Source organism: Diachasmimorpha longicaudata, chromosome 8 (genome assembly GCF_034640455.1).
Source record: "Diachasmimorpha longicaudata isolate KC_UGA_2023 chromosome 8, iyDiaLong2, whole genome shotgun sequence".
Taxonomy (NCBI): domain Eukaryota; kingdom Metazoa; phylum Arthropoda; class Insecta; order Hymenoptera; family Braconidae; genus Diachasmimorpha; species Diachasmimorpha longicaudata.
The window spans coordinates 698,027-714,500 of NC_087232.1; positions in this window are offsets into that span (position 1 = coordinate 698,027).

Genomic DNA, 16,474 nt, shown 5'->3' on the forward strand with positions numbered 1-16,474 from the left:
TCGAGATAACTTCGTTCATATCAGAAAATTTTTCATAGCAAAAGATAAAGTTGGCTGTAACTCACCCGCACCGTTTCACAGCTGCTTCAAACTTCTTTACTAGGTGTATTTCGACGAGCTGAAGCCGATGGCACCGGAATTTTCCAGGTGCGATCAACGGTTCTCGAGATAACTTCGTTCATATCAGAAAATTTTTCATAGCAAAAGATAAAGTTGGCTGTAACTCACCCGCACCGTTTCACAGCTGCTTCAAACTTCTTTACTAGGTGTATTTCGACGAGCTGAAGCCGATGGCACCGGAATTTTCCAGGTGCGATCAACGGTTCTCGAGATAACTTCGTTCATATCAGAAAATTTTTCATAGCAAAAGATAAAGTTGGCTGTAACTCACCCGCACCGTTTCACAGCTGCTTCAAACTTCTTTACTAGGTGTATTCCGACAAGCTGAAGCCGATGGCACCGGAATTTACCAGGTGCGATCAACGGTTCTCGAGATAACTTCGTTCATATCAGAAAATTTTTCATAGTAAAAGATAAAGTTGGCTGTAACTCACCCGCAACAGTTCACAGCCGTTGCTAAACATCGTACTAGGTGTATTTCGTCCTACTGAAGCCGATGCAACCGGAATTTTTCAGGTGCGATCAACGGTTCTTCAGAGACCGTCGACCATAGGGCGAAAGACGTGAATCAAAAAACGGCGTCAGATCGGTATAAAAAATGCGTGCGGTACTACAAAATGATGCCATGCAGCCATCTACGGTGTCGTAAAGCGTCAAAATGCAAGATTTCAAAAAATTTTTCTTCAAAAAAGTGTTTTTCAGCTGCTGAAACGCACGATTTTCACTAAAACGGATAAGACTGCAATTATTTCCCCGACAACTGAATGCAGCCGTTTGAAAATTGTCTTCGGGGGGTATTTCGACGAGCTGAAGCGGATGGAACAGAAATTTTAGATGTGCGACCAACGGTTCTCGAGATAACTTCGTTCATATCAGAAAATTTTTCATAGTAATTGCTAAACTTGGATATAACTCACCCGCAACAGTTCACAGCTGCTTCAAACTTCTTTACTAGGGATATTTCGACGAGCTGAAGCCGATGGCACCGGAATTTTCCAGGTGCGATCAACGGTTCTCGAGATAACTTCGTTCATATCAGAAAATTTTTCATAGTAAAAGATAAAGTTGGCTGTAACTCACCCGCAACAGTTCACAGCCGTTGCTAAACATCGTACTAGGTGTATTTCGTCCTACTGAAGCCGATGAAACAGGAATTTTTCAGGTGCGATCAACGGTTCTTCAGAGAACGTCGACCATAGGGCGAAAGACGTGAATCAAAAAACGGCGTCAGATCGGTATAAAAAATGCGTGCGGTACTACAAAATGATGCCATGCAGCCATCTACGGTGTCGTAAAGCGTCAAAATGCAAGATTTCAAAAAATTTTTCTTCAAAAAAGTGTTTTTCAGCTGCTGAAACGCACGATTTTCACTAAAACGGATAAGACTGCAATTATTTCCCCGACAACTGAATGCAGCCGTTTGAAAATTGCCTTCGGGGGGTATTTCGACGAGCTGAAGCGGATGGAACGGAAATTTTAGATGTGCGACCAACGGTTCTCGAGATAACTTCGTTCATATCAGAAAATTTTTCATAGTAATTGCTAAACTTGGATATAACTCACCAGCAACAGTTCACAGCTGCTTCAAACTTCTTTACTAGGGGTATTTCGACGAGCTGAAGCCGATGGCACCGGAATTTTCCAGGTGCGATCAAAGGTTCTCGAGATAACTTCGTTCATATCAGAAAAATTTTCATAGTAAAAGATAAAGTTGGCTGTAACTCACCCGCACCGTTTCACAGCTGCTTCAAACTTCTTTACTAGGTGTATTCCGACAAGCTGAAGCCGATGGCACCGGAATTTACCAGGTGCGATCAACGGTTCTCGAGATAACTTCGTTCATATCAGAAAATTTTTCATAGTAAAAGATAAAGTTGGCTGTAACTCACCCGCAACAGTTCACAGCCGTTGCTAAACATCGTACTAGGTGTATTTCGTCCTACTGAAGCCGATGCAACCGGAATTTTTCAGGTGCGATCAACGGTTCTTCAGAGACCGTCGACCATAGGGCGAAAGACGTGAATCAAAAAACGGCGTCAGATCGGTATAAAAAATGCGTGCGGTACTACAAAATGATGCCATGCAGCCATCTACGGTGTCGTAAAGCGTCAAAATGCAAGATTTCAAAAAATTTTTCTTCAAAAAAGTGTTTTTCAGCTGCTGAAACGCACGATTTTCACTAAAACGGATAAGACTGCAATTATTTCCCCGACAACTGAATGCAGCCGTTTGAAAATTGTCTTCGGGGGGTATTTCGACGAGCTGAAGCGGATGGAACAGAAATTTTAGATGTGCGACCAACGGTTCTCGAGATAACTTCGTTCATATCAGAAAATTTTTCATAGTAATTGCTAAACTTGGATATAACTCACCCGCAACAGTTCACAGCTGCTTCAAACTTCTTTACTAGGGATATTTCGACGAGCTGAAGCCGATGGCACCGGAATTTTCCAGGTGCGATCAACGGTTCTCGAGATAACTTCGTTCATATCAGAAAATTTTTCATAGTAAAAGATAAAGTTGGCTGTAACTCACCCGCAACAGTTCACAGCCGTTGCTAAACATCGTACTAGGTGTATTTCGTCCTACTGAAGCCGATGAAACAGGAATTTTTCAGGTGCGATCAACGGTTCTTCAGAGAACGTCGACCATAGGGCGAAAGACGTGAATCAAAAAACGGCGTCAGATCGGTATAAAAAATGCGTGCGGTACTACAAAATGATGCCATGCAGCCATCTACGGTGTCGTAAAGCGTCAAAATGCAAGATTTCAAAAAAATTTTCTTCAAAAAAGTGTTTTTCAGCTGCTGAAACGCACGATTTTCACTAAAACGGATAAGACTGCAATTATTTCCCCGACAACTGAATGCAGCCGTTTGAAAATTGCCTTCGGGGGGTATTTCGACGAGCTGAAGCGGATGGAACAGAAATTTTAGATGTGCGACCAACGGTTCTCGAGATAACTTCGTTCATATCAGAAAATTTTTCATAGTAATTGCTAAACTTGGATATAACTCACCAGCAACAGTTCACAGCTGCTTCAAACTTCTTTACTAGGGGTATTTCGACGATCTGAAGCCGATGGCACTGGAATTTTCCAGGTGCGAACAACGGTTCTCGAGATAACTTCGTTCATATCAGAAAATTTTTCATAGCAAAAGATAAAGTTGGCTGTAACTCACCCGCACCGTTTCACAGCTGCTTCAAACTTCTTTACTAGGGGTATTTCGACGAGCTGAAGCCGATGGCACTGGAATTTTCCAGGTGCGATCAACGGTTCTCGAGATAACTTCGTTCATATCAGAAAATTTTTCATAGCAAAAGATAAAGTTGGCTGTAACTCACCCGCACCGTTTCACAGCTGCTTCAAACTTCTTTACTAGGGGTATTTCGACGAGCTGAAGCCGATGGCACTGGAATTTTCCAGGTGCGAACAACGGTTCTCGAGATAACTTCGTTCATATCAGAAAATTTTTCATAGCAAAAGATAAAGTTGGCTGTAACTCACCCGCACCGTTTCACAGCTGCTTCAAACTTCTTTACTAGGTGTATTTCGACGAGCTGAAGCCGATGGCACCGGAATTTTCCAGGTGCGATCAACGGTTCTCGAGATAACTTCGTTCATATCAGAAAATTTTTCATAGTAAAAGATAAAGTTGGCTGTAACTCACCCGCAACAGTTCACAGCCGTTGCTAAACATCGTACTAGGTGTATTTCGTCCTACTCTAGCCGATGAAACAGGAATTTTTCAGGTGCGATCAACGGTTCTTCAGAGAACGTCGACCATAGGGCGAAAGACGTGAATCAAAAAACGGCGTCAGATCGGTATAAAAAATGCGCGCGGTACTACAAAATGATGCCATGCAGCCATCTACGGTGTCGTAAAGCGTCAAAATGCAAGATTTCAAAAAATTTTTCTTCAAAAAAGTGTTTTTCAGCTGCTGAAACGCACGATTTTCACTAAAACGGATAAGACTGCAATTATTTCCCCGACAACTGAATGCAGCCGTTTGAAAATTGCCTTCGGGGGGTATTTCGACGAGCTGAAGCGGATGGAACAGAAATTTTAGATGTGCGACCAACGGTTCTCGAGATAACTTCGTTCATATCAGAAAATTTTTCATAGTAATTGCTAAACTTGGATATAACTCACCAGCAACAGTTCACAGCTGCTTCAAACTTCTTTACTAGGGGTATTTCGACGATCTGAAGCCGATGGCACTGGAATTTTCCAGGTGCGATCAACGGTTCTCGAGATAACTTCGTTCATATCAGAAAATTTTTCATAGCAAAAGATAAAGTTGGCTGTAACTCACCCGCACCGTTTCACAGCTGCTTCAAACTTCTTTACTAGGGGTATTTCGACGAGCTGAAGCCGATGGCACTGGAATTTTCCAGGTGCGAACAACGGTTCTCGAGATAACTTCGTTCATATCAGAAAATTTTTCATAGCAAAAGATAAAGTTGGCTGTAACTCACCCGCACCGTTTCACAGCTGCTTCAAACTTCTTTACTAGGTGTATTTCGACGAGCTGAAGCCGATGGCACCGGAATTTTCCAGGTGCGATCAACGGTTCTCGAGATAACTTCGTTCATATCAGAAAATTTTTCATAGTAAAAGATAAAGTTGGCTGTAACTCACCCGCAACAGTTCACAGCCGTTGCTAAACATCGTACTAGGTGTATTTCGTCCTACTCTAGCCGATGAAACAGGAATTTTTCAGGTGCGATCAACGGTTCTTCAGAGAACGTCGACCATAGGGCGAAAGACGTGAATCAAAAAACGGCGTCAGATCGGTATAAAAAATGCGTGCGGTACTACAAAATGATGCCATGCAGCCATCTACGGTGTCGTAAAGCGTCAAAATGCAAGATTTCAAAAAATTTTTCTTCAAAAAAGTGTTTTTCAGCTGCTGAAACGCACGATTTTCACTAAAACGGATAAGACTGCAATTATTTCCCCGACAACTGAATGCAGCCGTTTGAAAATTGCCTTCGGGGGGTATTTCGACGAGCTGAAGCGGATGGAACAGAAATTTTAGATGTGCGACCAACGGTTCTCGAGATAACTTCGTTCATATCAGAAAATTTTTCATAGTAATTGCTAAACTTGGATATAACTCACCAGCAACAGTTCACAGCTGCTTCAAACTTCTTTACTAGGGGTATTTCGACGATCTGAAGCCGATGGCACTGGAATTATCCAGGTGCGATCAACGGTTCTCGAGATAACTTCGTTCATATCAGAAAATTTTTCATAGTAAAAGATAAAGTTGGCTGTAACTCACCCGCAACAGTTCACAGCCGTTGCTAAACATCGTACTAGGTGTATTTCGTCCTACTGAAGCCGATGAAACAGGAATTTTTCAGGTGCGATCAACGGTTCTTCAGAGAACGTCGACCATAGGGCGAAAGACGTGAATCAAAAAACGGCGTCAGATCGGTATAAAAAATGCGTGCGGTACTACAAAATGATGCCATGCAGCCATCTACGGTGTCGTAAAGCGTCAAAATGCAAGATTTCAAAAAAATTTTCTTCAAAAAAGTGTTTTTCAGCTGCTGAAACGCACGATTTTCACTAAAACGGATAAGACTGCAATTATTTCCCCGACAACTGAATGCAGCCGTTTGAAAATTGCCTTCGGGGGGTATTTCGACGAGCTGAAGCGGATGGAACAGAAATTTTAGATGTGCGACCAACGGTTCTCGAGATAACTTCGTTCATATCAGAAAATTTTTCATAGTAATTGCTAAACTTGGATATAACTCACCAGCAACAGTTCACAGCTGCTTCAAACTCCTTTACTAGGGGTATTTCGACGATCTGAAGCCGATGGCACCGGAATTTTCCAGGTGCGATCAACGGTTCTCGAGATAACTTCGTTCATATCAGAAAATTTTTCATAGTAAAAGATAAAGTTGGCTGTAACTCACCCGCAACAGTTCACAGCCGTTGCTAAACATCGTACTAGGTGTATTTCGTCCTACTGAAGCCGATGAAACAGGAATTTTTCAGGTGCGATCAACGGTTCTTCAGAGAACGTCGACCATAGGGCGAAAGACGTGAATCAAAAAACGGCGTCAGATCGGTATAAAAAATGCGTGCGGTACTACAAAATGATGCCATGCAGCCATCTACGGTGTCGTAAAGCGTCAAAATGCAAGATTTCAAAAAAATTTTCTTCAAAAAAGTGTTTTTCAGCTGCTGAAACGCACGATTTTCACTAAAACGGATAAGACTGCAATTATTTCCCCGACAACTGAATGCAGCCGTTTGAAAATTGCCTTCGGGGGGTATTTCGACGAGCTGAAGCGGATGGAACAGAAATTTTAGATGTGCGACCAACGGTTCTCGAGATAACTTCGTTCATATCAGAAAATTTTTCATAGTAATTGCTAAACTTGGATATAACTCACCAGCAACAGTTCACAGCTGCTTCAAACTTCTTTACTAGGGGTATTTCGACGATCTGAAGCCGATGGCACTGGAATTATCCAGGTGCGATCAACGGTTCTCGAGATAACTTCGTTCATATCAGAAAATTTTTCATAGCAAAAGATAAAGTTGGCTGTAACTCACCCGCACCGTTTCACAGCTGCTTCAAACTTCTTTACTAGGGGTATTTCGACGAGCTGAAGCCGATGGCACTGGAATTTTCCAGGTGCGATCAACGGTTCTCGAGATAACTTCGTTCATATCAGAAAATTTTTCATAGCAAAAGATAAAGTTGGCTGTAACTCACCCGCACCGTTTCACAGCTGCTTCAAACTTCTTTACTAGGTGTATTTCGACGAGCTGAAGCCGATGGCACCGGAATTTTCCAGGTGCGATCAACGGTTCTCGAGATAACTTCGTTCATATCAGAAAATTTTTCATAGCAAAAGATAAAGTTGGCTGTAACTCACCCGCACCGTTTCACAGCTGCTTCAAACTTCTTTACTAGGTGTATTTCGACGAGCTGAAGCCGATGGCACCGGAATTTTCCAGGTGCGATCAACGGTTCTCGAGATAACTTCGTTCATATCAGAAAATTTTTCATAGCAAAAGATAAAGTTGGCTGTAACTCACCCGCACCGTTTCACAGCTGCTTCAAACTTCTTTACTAGGTGTATTCCGACAAGCTGAAGCCGATGGCACCGGAATTTACCAGGTGCGATCAACGGTTCTCGAGATAACTTCGTTCATATCAGAAAATTTTTCATAGTAAAAGATAAAGTTGGCTGTAACTCACCCGCAACAGTTCACAGCCGTTGCTAAACATCGTACTAGGTGTATTTCGTCCTACTGAAGCCGATGCAACCGGAATTTTTCAGGTGCGATCAACGGTTCTTCAGAGACCGTCGACCATAGGGCGAAAGACGTGAATCAAAAAACGGCGTCAGATCGGTATAAAAAATGCGTGCGGTACTACAAAATGATGCCATGCAGCCATCTACGGTGTCGTAAAGCGTCAAAATGCAAGATTTCAAAAAATTTTTCTTCAAAAAAGTGTTTTTCAGCTGCTGAAACGCACGATTTTCACTAAAACGGATAAGACTGCAATTATTTCCCCGACAACTGAATGCAGCCGTTTGAAAATTGTCTTCGGGGGGTATTTCGACGAGCTGAAGCGGATGGAACAGAAATTTTAGATGTGCGACCAACGGTTCTCGAGATAACTTCGTTCATATCAGAAAATTTTTCATAGTAATTGCTAAACTTGGATATAACTCACCCGCAACAGTTCACAGCTGCTTCAAACTCCTTTACTAGGGATATTTCGACGAGCTGAAGCCGATGGCACCGGAATTTTCCAGGTGCGATCAACGGTTCTCGAGATAACTTCGTTCATATCAGAAAATTTTTCATAGTAAAAGATAAAGTTGGCTGTAACTCACCCGCAACAGTTCACAGCCGTTGCTAAACATCGTACTAGGTGTATTTCGTCCTACTGAAGCCGATGAAACAGGAATTTTTCAGGTGCGATCAACGGTTCTTCAGAGAACGTCGACCATAGGGCGAAAGACGTGAATCAAAAAACGGCGTCAGATCGGTATAAAAAATGCGTGCGGTACTACAAAATGATGCCATGCAGCCATCTACGGTGTCGTAAAGCGTCAAAATGCAAGATTTCAAAAAAATTTTCTTCAAAAAAGTGTTTTTCAGCTGCTGAAACGCACGATTTTCACTAAAACGGATAAGACTGCAATTATTTCCCCGACAACTGAATGCAGCCGTTTGAAAATTGCCTTCGGGGGGTATTTCGACGAGCTGAAGCGGATGGAACAGAAATTTTAGATGTGCGACCAACGGTTCTCGAGATAACTTCGTTCATATCAGAAAATTTTTCATAGCAAAAGATAAAGTTGGCTGTAACTCACCCGCACCGTTTCACAGCTGCTTCAAACTTCTTTACTAGGGGTATTTCGACGAGCTGAAGCCGATGGCACTGGAATTTTCCAGGTGCTATCAACGGTTCTCGAGATAACTTCGTTCATATCAGAAAATTTTTCATAGCAAAAGATAAAGTTGGCTGTAACTCACCCGCACCGTTTCACAGCTGCTTCAAACTTCTTTACTAGGTGTATTTCGACGAGCTGAAGCCGATGGCACCGGAATTTTCCAGGTGCGATCAACGGTTCTCGAGATAACTTCGTTCATATCAGAAAATTTTTCATAGCAAAAGATAAAGTTGGCTGTAACTCACCCGCACCGTTTCACAGCTGCTTCAAACTTCTTTACTAGGTGTATTTCGACAAGCTGAAGCCGATGGCACCGGAATTTACCAGGTGCGATCAACGGTTCTCGAGATAACTTCGTTCATATCAGAAAAATTTTCATAGTAAAAGATAAAGTTGGCTGTAACTCACCCGCAACAGTTCACAGCCGTTGCTAAACATCGTACTAGGTGTATTTCGTCCTACTGAAGCCGATGCAACCGGAATTTTTCAGGTGCGATCAACGGTTCTTCAGAGACCGTCGACCATAGGGCGAAAGACGTGAATCAAAAAACGGCGTCAGATCGGTATAAAAAATGCGTGCGGTACTACAAAATGATGCCATGCAGCCATCTACGGTGTCGTAAAGCGTCAAAATGCAAGATTTCAAAAAATTTTTCTTCAAAAAAGTGTTTTTCAGCTGCTGAAACGCACGATTTTCACTAAAACGGATAAGACTGCAATTATTTCCCCGACAACTGAATGCAGCCGTTTGAAAATTGTCTTCGGGGGGTATTTCGACGAGCTGAAGCGGATGGAACAGAAATTTTAGATGTGCGACCAACGGTTCTCGAGATAACTTCGTTCATATCAGAAAATTTTTCATAGTAATTGCTAAACTTGGATATAACTCACCCGCAACAGTTCACAGCTGCTTCAAACTTCTTTACTAGGGATATTTCGACGAGCTGAAGCCGATGGCACCGGAATTTTCCAGGTGCGATCAACGGTTCTCGAGATAACTTCGTTCATATCAGAAAATTTTTCATAGTAAAAGATAAAGTTGGCTGTAACTCACCCGCAACAGTTCACAGCCGTTGCTAAACATCGTACTAGGTGTATTTCGTCCTACTGAAGCCGATGAAACAGGAATTTTTCAGGTGCGATCAACGGTTCTTCAGAGAACGTCGACCATAGGGCGAAAGACGTGAATCAAAAAACGGCGTCAGATCGGTATAAAAAATGCGTGCGGTACTACAAAATGATGCCATGCAGCCATCTACGGTGTCGTAAAGCGTCAAAATGCAAGATTTCAAAAAATTTTTCTTCAAAAAAGTGTTTTTCAGCTGCTGAAACGCACGATTTTCACTAAAACGGATAAGACTGCAATTATTTCCCCGACAACTGAATGCAGCCGTTTGAAAATTGCCTTCGGGGGGTATTTCGACGAGCTGAAGCGGATGGAACGGAAATTTTAGATGTGCGACCAACGGTTCTCGAGATAACTTCGTTCATATCAGAAAATTTTTCATAGTAATTGCTAAACTTGGATATAACTCACCAGCAACAGTTCACAGCTGCTTCAAACTTCTTTACTAGGGGTATTTCGACGAGCTGAAGCCGATGGCACCGGAATTTTCCAGGTGCGATCAACGGTTCTCGAGATAACTTCGTTCATATCAGAAAATTTTTCGTAGCAAAAGATAAAGTTGGCTGTAACTCACCCGCACCGTTTCACAGCTGCTTCAAACTTCTTTACTAGGTGTATTTCGACAAGCTGAAGCCGATGGCACCGGAATTTACCAGGTGCGATCAAAGGTTCTCGAGATAACTTCGTTCATATCAGAAAAATTTTCATAGTAAAAGATAAAGTTGGCTGTAACTCACCCGCACCGTTTCACAGCTGCTTCAAACTTCTTTACTAGGTGTATTCCGACAAGCTGAAGCCGATGGCACCGGAATTTACCAGGTGCGATCAACGGTTCTCGAGATAACTTCGTTCATATCAGAAAATTTTTCATAGTAAAAGATAAAGTTGGCTGTAACTCACCCGCAACAGTTCACAGCCGTTGCTAAACATCGTACTAGGTGTATTTCGTCCTACTGAAGCCGATGCAACCGGAATTTTTCAGGTGCGATCAACGGTTCTTCAGAGACCGTCGACCATAGGGCGAAAGACGTGAATCAAAAAACGGCGTCAGATCGGTATAAAAAATGCGTGCGGTACTACAAAATGATGCCATGCAGCCATCTACGGTGTCGTAAAGCGTCAAAATGCAAGATTTCAAAAAATTTTTCTTCAAAAAAGTGTTTTTCAGCTGCTGAAACGCACGATTTTCACTAAAACGGATAAGACTGCAATTATTTCCCCGACAACTGAATGCAGCCGTTTGAAAATTGTCTTCGGGGGGTATTTCGACGAGCTGAAGCGGATGGAACAGAAATTTTAGATGTGCGACCAACGGTTCTCGAGATAACTTCGTTCATATCAGAAAATTTTTCATAGTAATTGCTAAACTTGGATATAACTCACCCGCAACAGTTCACAGCTGCTTCAAACTTCTTTACTAGGGATATTTCGACGAGCTGAAGCCGATGGCACCGGAATTTTCCAGGTGCGATCAACGGTTCTCGAGATAACTTCGTTCATATCAGAAAATTTTTCATAGTAAAAGATAAAGTTGGCTGTAACTCACCCGCAACAGTTCACAGCGGTTGCTAAACATCGTACTAGGTGTATTTCGTCCTACTGAAGCCGATGAAACAGGAATTTTTCAGGTGCGATCAACGGTTCTTCAGAGAACGTCGACCATAGGGCGAAAGACGTGAATCAAAAAACGGCGTCAGATCGGTATAAAAAATGCGTGCGGTACTACAAAATGATGCCATGCAGCCATCTACGGTGTCGTAAAGCGTCAAAATGCAAGATTTCAAAAAAATTTTCTTCAAAAAAGTGTTTTTCAGCTGCTGAAACGCACGATTTTCACTAAAACGGATAAGACTGCAATTATTTCCCCGACAACTGAATGCAGCCGTTTGAAAATTGCCTTCGGGGGGTATTTCGACGAGCTGAAGCGGATGGAACAGAAATTTTAGATGTGCGACCAACGGTTCTCGAGATAACTTCGTTCATATCAGAAAATTTTTCATAGTAATTGCTAAACTTGGATATAACTCACCAGCAACAGTTCACAGCTGCTTCAAACTTCTTTATTAGGGGTATTTCGACGAGCTGAAGCCGATGGCACTGGAATTTTCCAGGTGCGATCAACGGTTCTCGAGATAACTTCGTTCATATCAGAAAATTTTTCATAGCAAAAGATAAAGTTGGCTGTAACTCACCCGCACCGTTTCACAGCTGCTTCAAACTTCTTTACTAGGGGTATTTCGACGAGCTGAAGCCGATGGCACTGGAATTTTCCAGGTGCTATCAACGGTTCTCGAGATAACTTCGTTCATATCAGAAAATTTTTCATAGCAAAAGATAAAGTTGGCTGTAACTCACCCGCACCGTTTCACAGCTGCTTCAAACTTCTTTACTAGGTGTATTTCGACGAGCTGAAGCCGATGGCACCGGAATTTTCCAGGTGCGATCTACGGTTCTCGAGATAACTTCGTTCATATCAGAAAATTTTTCATAGCAAAAGATAAAGTTGGCTGTAACTCACCCGCACCGTTTCACAGCTGCTTCAAACTTCTTTACTAGGTGTATTTCGACAAGCTGAAGCCGATGGCACCGGAATTTACCAGGTGCGATCAACGGTTCTCGAGATAACTTCGTTCATATCAGAAAAATTTTCATAGTAAAAGATAAAGTTGGCTGTAACTCACCCGCAACAGTTCACAGCCGTTGCTAAACATCGTACTAGGTGTATTTCGTCCTACTGAAGCCGATGCAACCGGAATTTTTCAGGTGCGATCAACGGTTCTTCAGAGACCGTCGACCATAGGGCGAAAGACGTGAATCAAAAAACGGCGTCAGATCGGTATAAAAAATGCGTGCGGTACTACAAAATGATGCCATGCAGCCATCTACGGTGTCGTAAAGCGTCAAAATGCAAGATTTCAAAAAATTTTTCTTCAAAAAAGTGTTTTTCAGCTGCTGAAACGCACGATTTTCACTAAAACGGATAAGACTGCAATTATTTCCCCGACAACTGAATGCAGCCGTTTGAAAATTGTCTTCGGGGGGTATTTCGACGAGCTGAAGCGGATGGAACAGAAATTTTAGATGTGCGACCAACGGTTCTCGAGATAACTTCGTTCATATCAGAAAATTTTTCATAGTAATTGCTAAACTTGGATATAACTCACCCGCAACAGTTCACAGCTGCTTCAAACTTCTTTACTAGGGATATTTCGACGAGCTGAAGCCGATGGCACCGGAATTTTCCAGGTGCGATCAACGGTTCTCGAGATAACTTCGTTCATATCAGAAAATTTTTCATAGTAAAAGATAAAGTTGGCTGTAACTCACCCGCAACAGTTCACAGCCGTTGCAAACTTCTTTACTAGGGGTATTTCGACGAGCTGAAGCCGATGGCACTGGAATTTTCCAGGTGCGATCAACGGTTCTCGAGATAACTTCGTTCATATCAGAAAATTTTTCATAGCAAAAGATAAAGTTGGCTGTAACTCACCCGCACCGTTTCACAGCTGCTTCAAACTTCTTTACTAGGTGTATTTCGACGAGCTGAAGCCGATGGCACCGGAATTTTCCAGGTGCGATCAACGGTTCTCGAGATAACTTCGTTCATATCAGAAAATTTTTCATAGTAAAAGATAAAGTTGGCTGTAACTCACCCGCAACAGTTCACAGCCGTTGCTAAACATCGTACTAGGTGTATTTCGTCCTACTCTAGCCGATGAAACAGGAATTTTTCAGGTGCGATCAACGGTTCTTCAGAGAACGTCGACCATAGGGCGAAAGACGTGAATCAAAAAACGGCGTCAGATCGGTATAAAAAATGCGTGCGGTACTACAAAATGATGCCATGCATCTACGGTGTCGTAAAGCGTCAAAATGCAAGATTTCAAAAAATTTTTCTTCAAAAAAGTGTTTTTCAGCTGCTGAAACGCACGATTTTCACTAAAACGGATAAGACTGCAATTATTTCCCCGACAACTGAATGCAGCCGTTTGAAAATTGCCTTCGGGGGGTATTTCGACGAGCTGAAGCGGATGGAACAGAAATTTTAGATGTGCGACCAACGGTTCTCGAGATAACTTCGTTCATATCAGAAAATTTTTCATAGTAATTGCTAAACTTGGATATAACTCACCAGCAACAGTTCACAGCTGCTTCAAACTTCTTTACTAGGGGTATTTCGACGATCTGAAGCCGATGGCACTGGAATTTTCCAGGTGCGATCAACGGTTCTCGAGATAACTTCGTTCATATCAGAAAATTTTTCATAGCAAAAGATAAAGTTGGCTGTAACTCACCCGCACCGTTTCACAGCTGCTTCAAACTTCTTTACTAGGTGTATTCCGACAAGCTGAAGCCGATGGCACCGGAATTTACCAGGTGCGATCAACGGTTCTCGAGATAACTTCGTTCATATCAGAAAATTTTTCATAGTAAAAGATAAAGTTGGCTGTAACTCACCCGCAACAGTTCACAGCCGTTGCTAAACATCGTACTAGGTGTATTTCGTCCTACTGAAGCCGATGCAACCGGAATTTTTCAGGTGCGATCAACGGTTCTTCAGAGACCGTCGACCATAGGGCGAAAGACGTGAATCAAAAAACGGCGTCAGATCGGTATAAAAAATGCGTGCGGTACTACAAAATGATGCCATGCAGCCATCTAGGGTGTCGTAAAGCGTCAAAATGCAAGATTTCAAAAAATTTTTCTTCAAAAAAGTGTTTTTCAGCTGCTGAAACGCACGATTTTCACTAAAACGGATAAGACTGCAATTATTTCCCCGACAACTGAATGCAGCCGTTTGAAAATTGTCTTCGGGGGGTATTTCGACGAGCTGAAGCGGATGGAACAGAAATTTTAGATGTGCGACCAACGGTTCTCGAGATAACTTCGTTCATATCAGAAAATTTTTCATAGTAATTGCTAAACTTGGATATAACTCACCAGCAACAGTTCACAGCTGCTTCAAACTTCTTTATTAGGGGTATTTCGACGAGCTGAAGCCGATGGCACTGGAATTTTCCAGGTGCGATCAACGGTTCTCGAGATAACTTCGTTCATATCAGAAAATTTTTCATAGCAAAAGATAAAGTTGGCTGTAACTCACCCGCACCGTTTCACAGCTGCTTCAAACTTCTTTACTAGGGGTATTTCGACGAGCTGAAGCCGATGGCACTGGAATTTTCCAGGTGCTATCAACGGTTCTCGAGATAACTTCGTTCATATCAGAAAATTTTTCATAGCAAAAGATAAAGTTGGCTGTAACTCACCCGCACCGTTTCACAGCTGCTTCAAACTTCTTTACTAGGTGTATTTCGACGAGCTGAAGCCGATGGCACCGGAATTTTCCAGGTGCGATCAACGGTTCTCGAGATAACTTCGTTCATATCAGAAAATTTTTCATAGCAAAAGATAAAGTTGGCTGTAACTCACCCGCACCGTTTCACAGCTGCTTCAAACTTCTTTACTAGGTGTATTTCGACAAGCTGAAGCCGATGGCACCGGAATTTACCAGGTGCGATCAACGGTTCTCGAGATAACTTCGTTCATATCAGAAAAATTTTCATAGTAAAAGATAAAGTTGGCTGTAACTCACCCGCAACAGTTCACAGCCGTTGCTAAACATCGTACTAGGTGTATTTCGTCCTACTGAAGCCGATGCAACCGGAATTTTTCAGGTGCGATCAACGGTTCTTCAGAGACCGTCGACCATAGGGCGAAAGACGTGAATCAAAAAACGGCGTCAGATCGGTATAAAAAATGCGTGCGGTACTACAAAATGATGCCATGCAGCCATCTACGGTGTCGTAAAGCGTCAAAATGCAAGATTTCAAAAAATTTTTCTTCAAAAAAGTGTTTTTCAGCTGCTGAAACGCACGATTTTCACTAAAACGGATAAGACTGCAATTATTTCCCCGACAACTGAATGCAGCCGTTTGAAAATTGTCTTCGGGGGGTATTTCGACGAGCTGAAGCGGATGGAACAGAAATTTTAGATGTGCGACCAACGGTTCTCGAGATAACTTCGTTCATATCAGAAAATTTTTCATAGCAAAAGATAAAGTTGGCTGTAACTCACCCGCACCGTTTCACAGCTGCTTCAAACTTCTTTACTAGGGGTATTTCGACGAGCTGAAGCCGATGGCACTGGAATTTTCCAGGTGCGATCAACGGTTCTCGAGATAACTTCGTTCATATCAGAAAATTTTTCATAGCAAAAGATAAAGTTGGCTGTAACTCACCCGCACCGTTTCACAGCTGCTTCAAACTTCTTTACTAGGGGTATTTCGACGAGCTGAAGCCGATGGCACTGGAATTTTCCAGGTGCGAACAACGGTTCTCGAGATAACTTCGTTCATATCAGAAAATTTTTCATAGCAAAAGATAAAGTTGGCTGTAACTCACCCGCACCGTTTCACAGCTGCTTCAAACTTCTTTACTAGGTGTATTTCGACGAGCTGAAGCCGATGGCACCGGAATTTTCCAGGTGCGATCAACGGTTCTCGAGATAACTTCGTTCATATCAGAAAATTTTTCATAGTAAAAGATAAAGTTGGCTGTAACTCACCCGCAACAGTTCACAGCCGTTGCTAAACATCGTACTAGGTGTATTTCGTCCTACTCTAGCCGATGAAACAGGAATTTTTCAGGTGCGATCAACGGTTCTTCAGAGAACGTCGACCATAGGGCGAAAGACGTGAATCAAAAAACGGCGTCAGATCGGTATAAAAAATGCGTGCGGTACTACAAAATGATGCCATGCAGCCATCTACGGTGTCGTAAAGCGTC